This window comes from Emydura macquarii, unplaced genomic scaffold (genome assembly GCF_026122565.2).
Source record: "Emydura macquarii macquarii isolate MOO-44397 ecotype Brisbane River unplaced genomic scaffold, CSIRO-AGI_Emac_v2 contig_2473, whole genome shotgun sequence".
NCBI lineage: Eukaryota > Metazoa > Chordata > Testudines > Chelidae > Emydura > Emydura macquarii.
This window is the reverse complement of record NW_027132610.1, coordinates 6,370,930-6,390,718: the sequence shown is the minus strand read 5'-3', so window position 1 is coordinate 6,390,718 and position 19,789 is coordinate 6,370,930. Positions and strand designations below refer to the sequence as shown.

Below are 19,789 nucleotides of genomic sequence, written 5' to 3'. Positions count from 1 at the left end.
ACAAACCTCTGTGGACTGAAAATGTCGAATCTTGTCCAATTCCTTTGCTAATCCACAGTATTAGCTGTAGGTTCATGCACATGCTAAGTGAAGATGGCATTTGGTGCTCCCCTATTATAGTCTTCTCCCTTCCAATTTACTGTCCCACTTAGTTTCCTGTGTACATCATTTCTTCCTCCAGTTTCTGATCACGTGTGTAGCAGCCAGGCAGGGACGAGGTGAACAGAAACTCTGCATTGGAGAAGAGCAGTTTGGAACTGGCCTATTTGTGAGTGACCATGAGTATTCTAGAGCCACTCTGGTATCTCAGAGGTGAGTGTGGAGCTGTAGGTGGCCACTTGGCAGACTATGCCTAAGTCAGTCTTGCTTGGTCCCATCCAAACTCAGCCTCTGACCCTTGGGTGCCTAACAACTCACTGATTATGACCACCTGAACCAGCACTAGTGTCTGTACTGCTTTAAATTGTAGAAGCTATTGCAAGGGAAGCCCAGAACACATTTCTTGGTAGGTAAGTAAAGAAGGAAATGATTTTGAAATACTTTGTTTTAAATTGTAACTATATTAGAAAGTTTGGTTCTACACATAATGTATATTCTCTTAGACACAAATCTTGGGTCCAGTGAAACCAGACTTTGGTCCATTCGTGTTTTTGGATATTTAAGAATATTTAAAAAGTTTTTTGAAAAAAATTCTGCTCTTTCAGTTAGAATCTATTAATGACCAACTAGAAAACAAGTTCTTGTGTTTGTATCCCTCTTTAATGTTTTGAGTTGGCTCTCTCATTCCACTTTTAATGGAAATATGAATGCTATCATAATTTTTTAAGCCCACAAAAATGCAGCATGGGCAGAGAATACTGAAAATAGAGTTCTGCGTCTCCTTTAAAGTGTAGTGGGGAGGGTGCAACATTAATAATTCACCGCTCTTCTTACAGTTTCTTGTATTAGAACTGGGGCCACATTAGCTGTCTCTGTCGGGACAGTTCTTCAGCGTATGACAGGATGTAATAAACCAATGAATGGTGTGCCTGAGGCACAATGTGCAAGCTGGCTAACAAATACCAGGTCCTGCTGCATTTATCAGAGGAAAGTTTAATATTTTCTTCTCTTTGTTATCTGTAAGAATTATATAGAGGTAGCAAAGAAATTTCCTTCTGTGTAGATGCATGGATGAATTTACAAGCATGGGAGGCACTCTGCTTCTGGAATAAGATGTGAAACTGAGGGTATGCCCACTTGTAGTCAACAAGTAACCCATGGCACTGTTTACAAGAATACATTATTACTCTGGACCTGGCTAAATTCCAGCTTATGTAAATACATTCAATGCGTGTTTGTTTATCCCTGTAGTTTTGATTGAGGAAGTTATTCATTTGATTTCCTTGCCAAAATCTTTCGTGTCATGTTGCGGGTACAGAAGATCTATCCTGTTCCACCCAAGAAACAGCTGCATTTAATTGATGACTGAGTGAATTGGACTTGCTTTAGATGTTGGTGATCTCTTCCAGTCCCATAGTGTTTTGAGAAGTGAAGGTTGGAAACAGGAAGGCCTCCAGGCCAGAAGCAGAAGCCAGTGGATAGCTCTGACATAAGCACCAACGTTGCAGAGTGTCCAGGCTAGCTGGGCTGTTCTGCTTGCAGTCTTGCCCTGCATTCATGATTGTGCTGTAGTACACTGCTGCTGTTGCACCTCCCTCTGAGTTCCTATCTGACAGTTTCTGGCACAGCTTCCTGAAGCTGTGGCTCCTGGGAGAGTTTGAAAGACCTTCTAGGAATACAGGGAGACTATGGGGGGAGGGGCTGGTCAAAAGGCCATAATTGCCTAGGGAAGTCCCATTAGCACTTGGATATGGCACTATTTCAAAGTCCTCTTCTTATGGAGGCCAGGCTGAACAGTCAACTCTGGTCCTTTGCTGAACAAGAAAAGTTTCTGTTGGAGCTTCTATAAAGCAGTCACGTGACATCTGAGATGGCTGCAGCAAGCTGGCTGAAGATGATCTAGAATTACCTGTACAGTGTTGGAAAGCAATATCTGCATTTGATAGTTTTATTGCATCCTGTCCAGCTCCATGCACCTGAGGAAGACTTTTGCTGGGTTTAGCTCTCTTTTAGGTCTGGATAGATTCATGGGACAAAGCTATCCTTTTTTTGTACCTTGCACAATCATCAGTGGCTGAATAACTTCAGAATAAAGGGAAAGACTTTTCTGTAACTTTATGAAGTGCCAGCCCCAACATTTCATCGCAGGATCACTGCGATTGGAGCACTGTTTCCCAAAGAAATCAGAGCGGCAATAGCCCTGCAGAAGCTATCCTTCCTGCATAGTTACCTGTCACTTGGGCATGAATGTGGGGTTGGGAAGTCAATGGTAGGTGCTGTTCCCATGAGTGTGTGAATGGTGATACTTTTTGTGCTGCAGGGGCTTTGGATCAAAGTGTCCAATATGCCAGAGATCACTGAGGGATTTCAACTAGTTGGATTCCCAGACATTGCAGGATCCATCAAAGGAACTGATGTGCCCATCTTGTGCCCTCCCCTCTTCCCCACCAACCCCAGATGTACATTGGCAGAAAGTAGTACTACCCAGTGGGGATGCAAGTCCTTATGGTTCATGGGGCAGGGTCCTGGTTGTGTTTGTGTGGTGCCCAGACAAAGCACACGATGATAAAACTTTCAGGATCAGGCAGAGAAGCTCTCTATTCTTACTGTGAAATATGTCCATTAGTGGTATGTCTATCCCTGCTGTAATTCTGAGTGGCTCTGCATAGCCACTTTTACCATGGTTCGTGAAACCCCTCCCGGAGAAATACCGGTTCACTTATACATTTAACAGATGTGGGATGGTGGTGCAGTAAGCTTTTGAAAGATTGAAATCTAGGTGGAGAAGTTTGCTGGCCTGCTTTAAGTTGAGTGAGGTAGCAGCAGCTTGTTTGGTGTCAGAATGTGGCTGCTGCTCTGTTTCCTCTTGCTTGATGCCTCAGTTTCCCCTTGGGTAGACAGTTGATTTGGAAGTTTAGATGGTGATTTTAGATTTTTTTGGTTGATTTAGAGTTTTAGATAGTGATTTTAGTCCTTTGCACTCTAGCCAAAGCAATAATTATCCCCTGCAGGGGCAACAGGAGATTCAAACAAAATGCAATATCCAGTCATTCAGCCCTCCCCAGGCTCAGCTGTCATTCAGCCATTAGTGGACCAACATAGCCAGAGGAGAAACTGAAGCAGTGGATACATCCTAATACTGGACCAGGTAAACTCCTGTGCTTATTGAATTAATTTTTACCTATGCCATCACCCTCCTTTGGGAAAGATGGCACACCAATTTAAACAAATGCTTACCAAACACTTTTACATGTCAGATTTGAGGAACCTGTTAGTGAGTTCTTTTCACTATACTGCTTCCCAAAAAAGTTTTCTGCTCCCATGTTGCATTATTTCAAGAGCAGTCTTTATTATGTGCTGATAATACAGAGTTCAAGTGTTGAGACAGATAGATTGATGTTGTATGTTTTTAGTGTCACCATAAGAATACAGGCACCTACCTTTATTAAATGAATAGGTCATTAGTCATTAGTAAAAGGCAGGCCTCTGGGTATAAAGGTTCTACAATTTCAAGCTCAATTTCTCAGAGGGAGGTTCTGTTTTGCATCCAAAATCACATTCTTGGCTGTAAAGATCTCTGGTATAATGGCGAAATAAAATACTGACTCCTGACCCTTCTATAGAGATCAGTACTAGTGATTCAGACTCTTCAAACTTACTTCAAGCTCCTGGTTTCCTGTCTTAAAGATGTTCCAAGTATGCTGCCGCTGTTCATCTCTCATGCGGTTGTTTGTACGCCAAGCCACAATGCTCCACACTCAACTGTTGCAATCAGATTAGAGCAGCCCATGTTCCATTGTAAGTAGAGTTCTTACAACTGAATATAAGGGATCAGGGACTGGTTAATCCAATTGAGATGTTAGTCTGATAAATTGATATGGTTGCCTGAAAAGGTAAAACCAATGGGTTAAAACCCCATCTGTTACAAAACCAAAATCACGTTAGCTGCTGAACCATTTTTAAAATCACATTCATCCTAACAATGGTTTAAAGCACTTTCCTTGACTATCATGGATTAACCAAAACTTTCATTCAGGAAACTAGGCATATTTCAAAAGGTGTTCCAATAGGGGATTTTAACAATCTTTCCCTGGTCCATGCTGACCATGCACTGTGTTGAACTCATGAAGGCTAAGCCTATTTTTCAAACTAGGTCTGCGTAGCACAGATATTTTGAGGTGTAGATGAAATCTACAAGACCATACAAACCCACCACATGGAACAGTCTTTGTCTCAAGGTGCTAATGTGAGTGGAGCATAATGATATACTTGTGAGAGCCGTGCTCCTGTATAAATTGCCATTCGTTTTGGAAGATTGTGATGCATTTATTTTCGCCTCATACTTTACCCAGTTGTTGTTCAGACTGATAAACTGTGGATGATGTTGATGTATTAGCATTTCAAAGCAAACATGATTATGACACTTCTAGCTTTACATATTCTTCTGTTAAGAAACTCAAATATAAGAGCTCTAATAAAATTCTTAAATTATCATATAGACCAGTGATATTCCCCTCTTACACTGTCTGGTTTACTTTTTAATAGTATAGCTCAGCGTAATTTGTGGATGATATGCCACTATCTCTGGTCAGCAGGTAAGATATTGAGAAGAATGAATCTTTGTCACTTGAATACATGATTAACACAGAACTGCAAACTACCACACTGTATTTTTGCACCAACTGTAAATGTGTAGCTCTTTTGAAGCCAGCGATGATTACACAGTTATTCATGTTAAAAGGGAACATGCTTCAGTGTAACGATGGACCTGATCCAAAGGCCACTGAAGTAAACAGACTCCCATTGACTTCATTGGGGCTTTGGATCAGGCTCTCTATCTGATAATGTACAAGCTTCCTCATCTGAAGGAGTTCTGCATTATCCTTCTATGACTGGGGACAAATTTTGCTGTCATGTACAGCTGCCATGGGGATAAGAGGACAGTTTGCACAAGTATAAATGAATGGAGGAGTCGATCCAAACTCTTGTTTCTTCTTTTTTGTGAAGATTTGATTGCTTGCTTCAGCACTGCTGGGAACGTGTGGGTCAGTGTGCAAAACCTGAGAACAACAATGGATTAAGGCATGACATTGACTGCTCCTGCCCATGTGTTCTAGTAGGGGTTCTCAGGGCTCTGAAGGGGGCCATCAAGTCAAACATGTTATAGGCACCCTCTTCTATGTCTCCTAGTGGATTTTGTTTTCCAGAATCACACGCACACACAAGGTCATGGACATGGATTTCTTTACCCTGGCATCCCCACTATCCTCCTCCTCCTCCTTCCTCCCCTCCCCCCCCTTGCCCCTTCCTTCACAACAGTCATTTTGGTGTTCTGTATTTTTGGCTGATGTGTTCTTGAATCTATCCCTGCCTGGGAAGCTTTTCCCCTAATTTTTGCCTTAACCTCTTCTTCATAATGTGTCCAGGGGCTATATTGGTGTTTTGGGTTAATCCTCAATTGCGTACAGTGACCTTTGTTGTAGAGACTTAGCCCATGGTGATGGTGCACTTGGTAGTAATAACCACAGAGCCAACTCTTGGTCCCCTCCCCTGAAAACATTCCAATGTTCCTGTGTGGTCTTGTATTAAATAAGCTATTTTAACAGGGCAACCTTGTAAGTTAAAAGCTCATTTATAAGCAGTCTGTGGTCTGCAGTGCAGTCTAAGCACGTACTGTGGACAAGAAGAAACTACACCCACACAGGACAAAACAAGATATAAATGGGGAACTGGAAGTCCAAAGGCATTAATGATAAACTATGAAATCCAGGAGAGTAAACGATAGAAAGGAAACCTAGAAAGAAAGATAGAAAGGCATTCATTCTGAGAGCTGAGAATGGTGTGGGCTGCCAATATGTTATCTTTGCTGATCGTCTGACTCACTAGCATGCTTAGTCCTTGTGCAGGCTTCAGGTATATTCAGCTTTCATTGCTCATGTTGAGGGAATCAATCTTTCCAAAAGTGTTCATAGTCAGTGTGAGAAAACTGTGACCTAACTAGCATGGAGCACTGCTACTCCAGAGAAGTTTGAGAGAAGTGACAGAAACCCAATCCAAATCGAAAGTATTTCTATTGTCCTGGACCAGAGGGGGGCCAGTTGAACCTGGAGCAACCTAGTGAGGAGTTAATTAAAATAAACAAGTTAAGGTCTAATCTCATCTGCTGGAAAAGATGGTTAACCCTTTGTTGTAGTGGACTGTTGGGTGTTTGCAGTGTTGGGATGAAACTCCATCCTCCTCAATCGTTCCTTGACAGAGCAAAATTACAGATGTCAGGAAGACTCATTTTGTACCATTAATCAAAGTGGATTAAAATCCAACTGCTTATTAGCTGCCTTGCTAAGAGTAGCTGTGGAACATCAAAGAGAGTCACTGAGCCACAAGACCAAAAGCCTGCGTCGTCTGCTTTGAAATATTGTAATCAGCCAAACATTTATTAGAATGGCATGTTAGTTGAATTGTGGCACGCTGGCGTTTAACCTCTTGTGTTCTATCTCCTCCATTATAATATAATTGGTTAAGTAATCATCCGATGTGCTCAGGCGCTTTTGTTGTAGGAGTTCAGAGATCCAATTAAAATGCCAGCCAGCTTCTTCATTTTAAGTAATCTGTAATGGTTCTGTAAAGTGTTCTGTAATGGTCTACCACAGAGCCCATTCATGCCAAACCCAGGATGTTTTCCTGGCTAATGTTTTGAAGAAAATTTTCCCTCTTCTTCTGAGGAAAGAAAAACAGATTGCAAGTAGAATTGTGGTATTTCACAACAGCCAGATTTTTCCCCCTGAAAACCTGTTTAAATAATTTATTTTAAATTGTTACTTAGCAACACATTTGACAAGAGGAAGGCTTGAATATAAAATCAAAAATCTGGATTAAGTGTGAAAATTAAAGGAGGCACTTGAGCTAGCTTTTTTTCAAAATGCCACGTGCTATTTTTGTGTGGAAAAATACATACATGGCATTAGACATGTGACATTTATGAATAGGGTGTGAAGTAAATATGTTCATGCATGTCTGCACAGATGATAGTGCCTCTTTTAAAAATACATAAGGCTACACATGTAAATGGTTTAATAGAGTTTAAGGCCAGAAAGGCCTATTAGATCATCTAGTCTGACTTCCTGTATATCACAGGCCAATATTTTTCACCCACATATGTCTACATTAAACACAAAGACTTTAGTTAGACAAAGGGCTAGTCTACACTTAAAACTTACAGCGGCACAGCTGTACTGGTACTGTACTGTCTGTGCTGCTGTAAGAGCGCTTCTGTAGCTGGTGTTATGCTGACGGGAGAAAGCTCTCCCACTAACATAATGAAACCACCTAACCAAGCGGTGGAAGACATTCTCCTACCGACATAGCACTATACACACAAGTGCTTATGCCGGCAAAACTTATGTCACTCAGGGTGTTTTTTCACACCCCTAAACGACAAAAGATTTGTCGGCATAAGTGCTAGTGTAGACAAGGCCTAAAGCATTCCAGTCCCCCGGACACTAAACTGTTGCCATGGAGAAAGAATGGGAAAGACTAAGGTGCTATCAATATCCGAGGCCTCTGAATTGGCAGGTTATTGAGTATTGAGTAGGTGAGAGATGCCCAGATGAACCCAGCAGGTGAATCACACTTCATGCTACAGCGCAAGATGAAAAAAACCCAATGTCCTAGTCACACCAATATAACTGTCAAAAGAAAATTATTTATTTATACTAGTAAGGCACCTAGAGGCCCCAGTCAGTTCAGGGTCCCATTGTGGTAGGTGATGTATAAACATACAGAAAAATAGTCCTTTGCCTTAAAGTGCTTACAATCTTAGCTTGGAAGGCAGCCTTCATTCTACTGAGCTTCAGAGTAATTTACATTAGCTGAAGGGAGACTGTGAAAGGTCTTCTTGACTTTACACTGCTATCAGGACCTGATGCAAGTACAGCTGCAGCTGCTGGTAGTTCAATTTTTGCTTTCTAAAAAAATCATATTAAATATTGAGTATTTTAAACTCACTAAGACTACTCCACGTGAGTCAAGTTTCTTAAGTTTTTGCTGGATTGGGGCCTTAATTTTGCAATCTTGCAAGCACAGGAATCATGACATCCTAAGGTAGAATTTGACCAATAAATATGTAATTTCCAAATAAATGGTTTCATGTCAAAACAAGCATTTGTTTTGCACCAGTGGGACTGATTCTGGTTAGGGTGGAGATTAGAGGGGGGCATGTCGAAGTGCTGCTTCTCCCCCAAACTGCATCTTTCCACTCTCCCCCAACCCAGGCCCTTCAGTGCAGCTCCAGGGCAAATAGCCCCATTCACTTGCCCTGCCTGAGAGGTGTGTAGGGAGGAGTTTGGAGGGAGGATCTGGAAGAGATGGATTTTTCAGGGGAGGGGTAGCTGAGGTCAGGGGAGCAGCAGAGGCAAAGCTGGAAGGTTTCCTTCCTTCCTTCCTCAGCGTGTGGCTTGTGAAGGGGGAGTTGCTATTTTGCTGTGGGCAGTACTGGGGGTCCCCCCCCCCCGTGCATTGAGCTGTCCCCTCATTCTCGGTTGTCGACAGTGGGGTGTGGATATATATAAACATACACCACGTGAGTATTGGCCCCCTGCTCTCCCCAAAATATAGAAGTCAAACTATGCCTGTGATTCTGGTTCCTCAGTGCAAAGCAACATGTTTGCAGCAACTACTTCAGAAATTCTGATACTGTGCTGCAGAGACGACCGGGGAGATGCAAGGAACAGCAGATTTTTTGTAAACTAACTAGGCCATCACAAGTTTGCTCATTTTTATTCTTTCTGTGAAACTTAGGCTTTGAATGTAGAGGGAATAAGCTATGTGGGAGGCAAGAAAAAGGGAGTCTTATACAACTCTGTCTGTGGTGATAAAAATCCATCTCGCATTGAAACAGACCTGAACTTCCAGCTTGTAATGTAGAAGCTTTTGAAACAAACTCAAGCATCAGATTTCAGGAATTTCAAAACTTACCTATCTCTGCTGCAGGTAATTGCAATTGGGGAACAGCCCCCAGTTAGTTCTGCCAAAAATCTGGAAGACTTTTGTATACACTAGAACATTCTAGTACATTTAAATTATGGCACAATTCCGCCACCCTGCCTCATGCTGAGTGTGAGTACTCTGCTAGAAGTCAGTGGGACTGGCAGAATCTGGCCCTTAGTTTCTATCCCATCTAGCAAAACGTGGGGCTATCCCTTGCACAAATCAGAGACAGAGCTAGGAATATAATGCAGGTCTCCTGACTCCCAGTTCAGTTTCCTAGTCTCTGGATATGTTGGATCTCTAGATATTTTAAATATTGCCAATCAGGGTGAGGATAAACAATGCAGACTGCACCTGGAGCTGTTTCTTTTGTAATTTATAATATTTTTTTATAGCTTCTTTAAGCTGGGATCTCTTTGGGATAAAATGTGTGACCAGGGATTGGCAGCTGACAGGTAAGTCAGTGCTCTGATCACTTAGGGTATGTCTACACTGCAGTTGGACACCTGGAGTTGGCCTTGGACTTGCTAGGCTCAGACTAAGAGGCCGTTTAAATGTGGTGTATATCTGGCTCAGTCTTCAGCCTGAGCTCCGGGGCACTCCCAGCTGGCAGGGTCCAAGAACCTGGGTTCCAGCCCAAGGTGGAATGTCTACACTGCAATTAAACAGCCCTTTAGCCTGAACCCTGGGGAGCCTGAGTCAGCTGACACAGGGCAGCAATGAGTTTTTAATTGCAGTGTAGACATACCCTTAGGTACCCATCAGTTCCCCTGGAGAAGACTGACTGGGGATATGCAAGCTAATTAGCTGATCAGGCTGGGTGGGCTTTGATGAACCAATTAGCCCATCATCTGAGGGGTACAAGAAAGAGGTGGGGAAGGCAATTAAGGAGTAACCAGTACTAGCTGAGCACAGGGTGAGTAAAGATCTAAGGAATGGAGATCTGTTTCTTACTGGTCCCTCCAGGAAAGGGCTAAAGGTAGAGAAGCACTGTATGTAATATTGCTATAGGGGACTATATTGGTGGGAATCAGAATAAATCATGCAAAGTTGCTACTCAATGGAGAGAGTCTGATAGGTTCCTGGGGCATCTGGGGATAGAGCATGTTCTATTACAGCATATTTTGTGTACTTTATTTCATTTCTTGAAAGGTACCCTTATTTAATAACTACCCTCAGTTCAGTGGCTGCATCTTTACCATGCAGTTTTGTGTCTTACTGTGACAGCTATGTTCCAATATCTCTGGCTGTGCTATAATTAGAAACTGCCTGAACAGAGGAGCTGGGAGCCTGGAAAGACCCTGGTTCAAATCTGGACCAGACCAGTAGGGGCTCCAAGTTGTTAATGTCTGCTTGCTCTTTGATAGCTTATGTGAAATGAATTGATGTTTGTGGTGTTGATCCCAGGATATGAGACAGACTGGGTGGGTGAGGTAATTTTTTTTAATTGGACCAACTGCTGTTGGTGGGAAGGACAAGCTTCCAAGCTACACAGAACTCCTTTTCAGTTCTGGGCACCTTTCCTTCCCCATATCTGAAGAAGAGCCCTGTGTAACTCAAAAGCTTATCCTTTCCACCAACAGGAGTTGGTCCAATTTTAAAAAAGATTATCTCACCCACCTTGTCTGTCTCAAGAATTGATGCTGTCAGCTAAGTTGATGAAGACAGGTGAATTACTTCAGTTTTCAGAGCAGTCAGGCACTTCCCCTGAACATTAAGTAGTACCTTAAAATTAAATAAATTAAAAGTTCTTGCAAAGGTCTTAGTGGGGCTGGACTCTCCACTTCAGTGTATGGTATCAAAATTTTGTGTGTGTGTCTCTCTCTCTCTCTCTCTCTCTCTCTCTCAAACAAAGAGGGATTTTGGAGACCATGGGGTCCTGTACCAACTTTTTCTTCACATCACATGTGATGAACCAGAACCATGTAAGGAAAGGGTGACTAGTGAAGCCAAAGTGACTGGTAAACAGCCTGCTGCCACTTAAGTGGAACTGTTTATTGATTTGACCTAGTGTTGAAATCTAGTTTCCCCAGTAGTTGGATGTACAATGAGAGAGTAAAGCCACTGTCTTTGACAGAAGGGCTGTGGTCACAATCTAAGACACTATTTCCCAGCCCCACGTTTGTGTGAAACAAGCATTGCATTTTGTAGACTTCTTGCTTGTAGTTATAATGTTACAGGCATTTCTGCAGACTAGGAAGGCTATCATAAGACTTGTGCTTTCTTCACTTTAGCACAATGTTTGCCATACTACACATACATAAGCCATTTTGGCTGCTGATAGTGGTAATTCATCAAAGCTGAAAGAGAATGGTTATGCTGAAGAGAGGAAGGATGCTCAAGTGGTTAGGGCACTAGCCTGGGACTTGGGAAATTCAGATTCAATTCCCTGCTCTACTACATGCTTCCTATGTCATGATGTGCAAATAACTTAGCCTTTCTGTGCTTCAGTTTCCTACCTGTAAAATGAGGATAATAGTACTACCCCACCTGAGAGGATTAGTGAGAGTATTCCTGTTAGGAAAAGAGTGCAGGCCAGGTGGGTTGCCCATGGATCCTGCTGCAGGAGAAGGATGGTGGGAATAGTCCTTAGTGTCTGATTCCACCATGCTATTGAGGACTCAGGAAAGCCTTAAGCGAGAGCTTTTTGCCTAAATGTTATTACCTTTGCACACTAGTCAGTGTACATATTACTTATCTGTGTGGGAGTTCACAAAATGGATTTTCTACATCACATCAGCCCGTTTGTGTAAAATTGGTCTAAACTGCAGGAGCTTGTTTTGGCTTCATCCTGCAGCAGTCTCCCACAAAACGCCAAAAGAAGGTGAAGACTGCATTGCTATAATTTGTAATGAGAGGATATAAGTGTGGGGGTTACTGGGGCTATGGTGAGGGAACTCTGTAGAATAAAAGATGCTGTTAAGTAATCTGTCTCAGCAAATGAGGGACGAGTGTTACTTCTGTAGCATTTAATAAATAATCCATTTGACTACATTAAAAAACAAACAGTCATACTTAATGGTTTCTTACAGAAAGATATCTGTAATTATCCCCTGACTGTTGACTTCTTACAAGAGCAGGAGGAAAAGGGGAGGCATTTTTAGCCTATTCTGATATGAAAAGAGAAGATATTTATATTTTCCCACTCTGGCCTTGGTATTTTCTATGTATGAATTATGTCAACTGCAACCATCTAAGTGACCTAAGGAAACACTTTCTATTTATCGCACTTGGGACACAAACAAAAGTTCCTATGTGATAATGACTCTCTAGTGCATAGTACATAATTTAATACCTCAGTGAACCACTCTACAGCCAGGCTACATTGGTCAGAGATCACAAGTTTAATCAGGGTCGGTAGTGGTCGGTACTTAAATGGGATGCTATAAGGAAATGCCAAGGGTGAAATCCTGGCCCCACTGAAGTTGATGTGCATTTTGCCATTGATTTAAGTGAAACAAGGAATTCATCCCAATACTGCAGCAGGAAGTGGTGTGTGTTAGTTATTCAGTAGGTGTCACTCTCCCTTTGGAGTCAATATTGAGTTAATGACTTGACAGTGGAAGGGAGTTTGGTGCGGTTGAAGGCTCCATCTTTTGAAAGATCCCTAATGTCCTAATAACTTTTGGTCATTGAGGATTCTGTGTCAGTGTTCTCAAGAGTTTGGGTGTTAGCTTGAGTGTATACATTAGCTCAAACACACACACAGGCATCAATTGACCCACCATTGTTGGAAAATAGTAGCTGTATCACAGCACCTAATACTTCTACAAAATAGATGATCACAGGAGGTGAAGAAAAATAATGCACCCTTTTATGTTCCGCCTAAATTCTTCCCAGGAGTTTTAAATCACTCAAACTGAAATTTAGTCCGGGCCCCCAGGTTAACATCCAAACTCTTGAGCATTATAGCTAACATATACATGAGACCCATAAGACTTTTGTAAACTACAGTATTACAGCAGAATATTTGCTATTACTTAGTATTACCAAATTAGGATTTCTCATGCAGTTACTGCCTGAGGATTAAAGGAGTTCAGAGGGTTATACTTAAAAAAGGGACAAAGAACTTGCTTACCAAAGACAACAGTCAAAGACCAATCCCGAAAGTACATGCATTAAATAGAGCTGGACAACTAATAGATAAGGAATAATTTACATGACAAATGTTCCCCCTTTCTGTTCACGAATTGTCCATGAACAGATTGCAATTTTCTTGGAGGTACTCATTCAAAATTAGAATGATTTTTTTTAAACTAATTGTTGATTTGTAGTTTGTTACAAGTAGTTCCTAGCAAGAATAATAATATGTAGATCTTATAATACTTTCTATCCATGAGAACACAGAAAGCAACAGTCAAATGTAGCTTATTTACATGTGAATACATATTTATGAGAAACTTTTTGCAGTATGTCCAATTCAAGCACTGAATGTTAAGTTTCAGATCCAAAAAATGGATTGGGTAACATTATACTTGGTGAAGGCACTGGTACTGTACTAATGAATTACATTGTTGGATGATGACTTAAGGAGGAATTACTACCCACATGAATCTTATATAGTGTGATTGATTGCCTGGCATTTTAATGGTGATTTAAATCACTGAGTAGTCAGCCTCCCAGATGGAACTCCTCTACACCCACCTCTGCATTTAGAGTTCCTTTATCTCTTTTGTTTGACTTGATTTTTATTCACTTTATTCAGCGATGACTTTGTTCCTCTCACAATTTCTTTTGCTTTGTTTGTATCCATCTTTAGCGGACAAATAAAATTTACATTTTCAAATCTAAATACACTGCCATATGGATTGACAGAGAAGACTACAGTGTATGAACTGTTTCATAGACTGGAAAGCAGCAGAGTCCAAACTTTGCTCAACCTAGGGCCTCGCTAGCAGCTTGACAAGAACCTGTGCATACACAGGCCCCAATCTTGCATATAGTTATGCATGTGTGTGTAATTTACTCAGTTAGATAGTTCCACTGGGTAAATGGACCTATTTACATGAGTAAAATTTTGAACATGTGTAAGCACTTGCAGAATCAGGGTCTTAAACTGGAAATTGCTGCACCTGGTGTCATAAGTGGGCCTGGAGTGAGAGGGCCAGCATAGTTCCTGGAGTGACCGTTGTTGATGAGACACTAGGAAAGTAGGGAATTCAGTAGGTTAGACTAGAAACATGGGTAGAGCAGTGCACAGGGTTTCATAGAGTTCCACTTGTTCAATTTAATCTGTATTCAGCCTTACCCTTTGCAAATAAAGGTGGTAATGTCTGAGCTGTGAGTTCTCTGCACTGCAACAGCTGGCAGCGTGTGCCATGGAATTGGGTTTGAAGCACCTCAGAACCCTGGATTTTGCAGACACTAACCAAGGGCAGTGATGGATGCAGTGGAAGGAGGAGTTCCAGCTGTACATAGACCATGCAGGAGGAAAGTAAAACTATTATCCCTTATTGGGGAGCAAGGCCAAGAGATCTGCACCACTCTGAAGCTCACCAGTGCCTCAAGTTTCACAGCAGTCTTAGCAGCCATGTGGAAAGCAATAGGTCCCCAAAGAAAAATGGAACTGGAGTGACCACAGGTTTTTCACTAGGACCAATCTGAAGAGGAGGGGATAGACTCCTTGTTACAGCCCTAAGCACACTAGCCTCTTCTACTTGCAATTTTGAGGACAGCACACTTTGAAGCACTTGGGATCACCACCTGCAGGAGTGGCTGCTCTGGGAAGACAATCTTATATTACACAAATGCTTAGACACAGGGTGTTCAGAAGAAGCCTCGAGAGAGGATGAAAGTCCTAACAGCCACAAACCTCCAAGAAGCAAATTGTTAGACAACCATGAAGGAGAGCAGGTGGCTAGGATTCCATGTCCATAATGAGATGCATTTACTGTGGAAGACAGCATGAGTGGCAAATTGAATCTTTTTAGCAGTATCTGCAAGAGCAGAGGATGGTCCCAGAAAGATTCAGGCAAACTTGTACAAGAGGGTGATGACATCATGGTTCTTTCCTTGAATTTGAGAGCATATCTGGTTGAGGCTGTCCAGACAGGAAAGCAACAAGGGACAATACCAGCCTGTGTGCATGCAACAATGTTAAGAGGGAAACAGCCAGTGCAAATTCAGCTGGATAGTGGGGCCTCCTGCATTGTCATTCTTCAAGGGTGAATTGGACTTGAATGCACTCATTACACAGAGCAGATACAATCTAATAGCATACAATGAATGCATAGTGCGGCTTCTAAGGAAACGTGACTTCATAGTAACTAACCTGAGAAAAAGACAGTACCAACTGAACTTTGTGGTTGTGGATAGTAACCAAACACTCCTCATGGGGTATACAGCCATACAAGTCATGGGTCTGATCAGAGTGCAGTGTCAGAATTCTATAGCTTCAGTGCAGGAAGAAATGGACAATGGAAACAATTTTAAAAGCATATAGGGATGTTTTCATAGGTGACAGGTGCCTCGAAGGAAAGCTGCGACTGAAGATAGATCCCCACTGTGGGAATCTGTGTGCTTATCATGCTTCAAAATACCATAAAGGAAAATTCCAGTTGCCCTGCATAATCCAATAGACAAGCAGCTCAAAAGCCTGCAGAGCACAAGTATCACAGCACCTGTAGATGCCAGTACTGCCTGGGTAAACAGCAGGGGTGTGTGCAGAAATTTAACTCTGACCCCTTTGGAGGGGCACTTCTGGGCCCCCAACCCGGCAGGAGCTTGCTCTTCCTTCCCCCTGCCCTAGCAGGAGTTTGCTCCCCCACACTTTCCATGCTACCATGGCCCCAGGGCTGGAGAAGTTCTGTGCCCCAACGATCATTGGGAGGACCTGTGTCCCGGATTGTTTCCCCCTTATGCACATCCCTGATAAGCAGCATTGTGGAGGTAAGGACACCATCAGGCAAATTACGCATCTAAATAGACTCAAAGCCACTAAACCGAGCATTGAAAAGATGCCACTATCCATTGCCCACAAATGATATATCTTGCCAGAACTTTCCAGAGCCAGAATCTGTCCAGTCTGTGATGTAAGGAACAGGTTTTGGCACATAAGCCTGGATAAAGAGTCCAGCATGCTTACAAACTTTGCAGTGCTATTTGGTTGCCACAGAGGGCTGCATGTGCCAATAGACATAAGCCCAGCACCAGAGATGGATTGCCAATAATCAGAGCAAGTGGGCTCTAGAGTACGACAGGTTAGCCAAAGAACTATTGGCCTAGAGACAGGCACTTCTGTGAAGATCCAGACATTAGAGAGACACCAGAAGGACTGGATTCAAGGAGGAAAGCAGTGGCATCCTGGTCATATAAACAGGCTACACAAGGAGATACAAGTGGTCCAAAGGAACAGAGACACTTAGACAGAGAACTTATCTGGAGGTCAACCTCACAGGGATGGAGACTCAACAGAGAGTTCTCTAGGCTCAGCGATGGGTGACAAGGAGACAGAGATTGGTCTCCTCAACAGGCGACCGACACTGAGAGTTAGGTCGCTCCCAAAAACTATGTAACCAGCTGAGTCTGTGATTAAGTCAAGACTCCAACTCAGCCGTATGCTAGCAATCTCTGGATGAAGGAACATGGGATGGGGGGGGACTGGGCATCAAATATTATTTACAATAAATAGCTTTTAAAATAGGGAAGATGCATCATGTACTGAAGTCAGAAAGCCCATGTGCCCTGGAGAACTGTTATTGATGAGACACCAGGAAAACAGGGAATGCTGGGAGTTAGGCTGGAAGCAACTCAGCCACATGGACAAATAATGCACAGGGTTTAATTAAGTTCCACATGTTCAACTTAACTGCATTCAGCTTCATTCTTTGCAAATAAAACACCCCTTTGTGATGCTGGCAGACCAGGTGCCAGCTCATACTAAGGCCGCTAGGTGTCAACTGAACACTGACCATTACATAGCTGGAAAAGGTGCTGTTCACCTGTGCATTAGTATTGTTAAAATAGGTATTAGAATTTTATAAAAATGTGCTTAGGGTTTAGCCTTTCTGGAATGCCTTTTAAATTGCTGCATGCATTAATCTCATTTATAATATCTGTATCCTCTGCAATGAGGTACTTAAGTGTTTGTTCTGTAATTGTAATCACTGAGCAAAAGAGAAGCATTCAGGAGTATGAAATACCAGTCTCCAACAAGAGATGCTATCTCTGATCCAGCAAAGAAGGCCCGGCAACACTAGAAGAACTATTGTGGAACATCAGAGGACATAAGACTTTGATTGCTTTCCCTCCTGCCGTGAAGAGGAGACATGCAAGTGAACTCTTCTCATCTGGTGAACTGGCAGCTCAGGGAATGGGATAAAACTCCTAACAAGACGAAACTATTTCTATGCTGCTTGAATTCTCAAGGGCAAGGTTTTCTAGGCATAAGCAAGAGATCCCTCATTGTTTAGCCTGGGGTAGCCCTAAGGGACATATAGAGCTTGCTTATTCTAGAAGCTTCTATTACCTTTTCAAAATTAAGATTTTAACTCATGTGTATGTATGTTTACTTCCTTTAACCTTGTAAATAACTCTTTTGTTTCCTTTTCCCAGTTACTAAATCTTTAGATAGTTCACTATAGATTAGATCACACAAAGACAATGCTTGTAGCCAAAGTGCAATTGACCTGAGGTGTGAGTGGCCCTTTGGGACTGTGAGTAACCTGAATATTGCTGTGATTTGTGGTGTAAAGGACCATCTATCACAAAGGTAGGCTTTAGTAGGAGCATTGCCAGCAGATCGAGGGAGGTGATTATTCCCCTCTATTCAGCATCGGTGAGGCCACATTTGGAGTATTGTGTCCAGTTTTGGGCCCCCCACTACAAAAAGGATGAGGACAAGTTGGAGAGAGTCCAGCGGAGGGCAACAAAAATAAGTGGGCTGGAGCACAAGACTTATGAGGAGAGGCTGAGGGAACTAGGCTTGTTTAGTCTGCAAAAGAGAAGAATGAGGGGGGATTTGATAGCAGCCTTTAACTACTTGAAAGGGGGTTCCAGGGAGGATGGATCTAGGCTGTTCTCAGTGGTAGTAGATGGCAGAACAAGGAGCAACGGTCTCAAGTTGCCGTGGGGGAGGTCTAGGTTGGATATTAGGAAAATGTTTTTCACTAGGAGGGTGGTGAAGCACTGGAATGGGTTACCTAGAAGGTGGTGGAATCTCATTCTTGAGAGGTTTTTAAGCTGCCACTTGACAAAGCCCTGGCTGGGATGATTTAGCTGAGGTTAGTCCTGCTTTGAGCTGGGGGTTGGACTAGATGACCTCCTGAGATCCCTTCCAACTCTAATATTCTATGATTCACCTGGATGGCCACACAGATTGGAGTATCCAAGGGGACTGTCTGGGACTCCATGTTAAGGTTGTTCAAGCACATGAGGAGTTTACACTTGATGAATGGTAGTGAAATCTCAGTATAGAACTCACAGCTAATCTGGGGTGTGTGCGCTGCTTCTTCACCTGAGGTTGGTACTCATGCTCCTGAGCCTCTGCAGGACAGCTTTACACCTACTTCCTAGAAGTGTTGCCTGAAGAGACTACAAATACGAGCATGCACTGCTCCACCCAAGCATGAGATTGGGGGCACAAATTGTGATACTCTTCCTAGTTCTGCCCACATGAGTTGCCAGGAATGAGACCTGGCTCACAGTATGCTGTGCAGATGTTCAAAATATGATTTCACATGCTCTGAGTTCCACTGGGCTTCTTGAGGTTGGCTTCCCTTCAGAGGGACTTGAATATACCCATGGGCTCTTCCTGGCTCCTTGGATTTAGTGCCTTCTCTTGATCTTTTTGCTGGAAAAAAATCTAAATGGCAATGAGGCAGCTCAGTGTTACAGTGGAAGATTTTGTAAAACATTCTGTGGTATAATAAAGGAGGGCAGAGCCATAGGGATAGAGTGAGCAATGGCATTTCTAGCGTGCTGATCACAAGGATAATGGACACATTTCTTAAACTATTTGTTGGAACACTTGTACAATTCAACAGGGAGAGAGAGGGGGAGGGAGGGAGGGAGAAAGAGACACCTAATCTCTGTGATTTTATGAGTGTTACAACAGTTATAGATCTACTTTTACCCTATAAATCTTTTTTTAAATGGTTTGGAAATATTTTAAGGGTGTTGTTTATAAAGGGCTGCATCCACTACTGCTGATTTTAAAAAACAAAATAATTCAAGTTTGTTATCACAGAAATAGCTATATGATAAATTTCCTAGAGTCCTGGGAGTTATTCGTTACCTTTTTAGTAACACAATGGATCTTTGCCATTTAATACAATATATCAGTATTATTTCAGATATCATGCATACGTTTGATTGTTTGTTCGAGTTTTGTAAAATTCATTTAAAAATAAACCTAAATCAGAAAGATTAGTGGAAGCAGACCCTGTGATGGGCCAAATCCTCAACTGGTGAATAGGAGAGTCATGTTCATTTACACCAGTGGAAAATATGACCTAACATTTTTTACAATTTCACTCATTATTTAGAAATTATTTGCTTGAAGCAGTTGTTAAATACTTTGCCATTTGTCCACTAGAGCCATGGTTTCCTTCAGGTATGCTCTGTGGAATGAAGATATAACCCCTGAGAAACTAATGTAATTTCCAGAGCATTTTGGTTACATAGTGAAAGTGGCTATGGCTGCATATAGTGAGGAAGGTTCATAGTATGTTTACTTTCTGCTCAGGAAAGTAACTGCTTTCGCTCC

The 19,789-nt window shown here is 42.3% G+C and overlaps 1 protein-coding gene across 1 annotated transcript in view; it reads left to right on the top strand.

The window, feature by feature from the left end:
- Positions 1-256: 256 nt before the first annotated feature.
- The window catches only part of SPATA13 (spermatogenesis associated 13), a 181,996-nt gene continuing 162,463 nt past the window's right edge, over positions 257-19,789 (top strand). The window contains exon 1 of the mRNA XM_067562884.1: positions 257-312. The gene's annotated coding sequence lies outside the window, so the exon portion shown is untranslated. The remainder of the gene's footprint in view (positions 313-19,789) is intronic.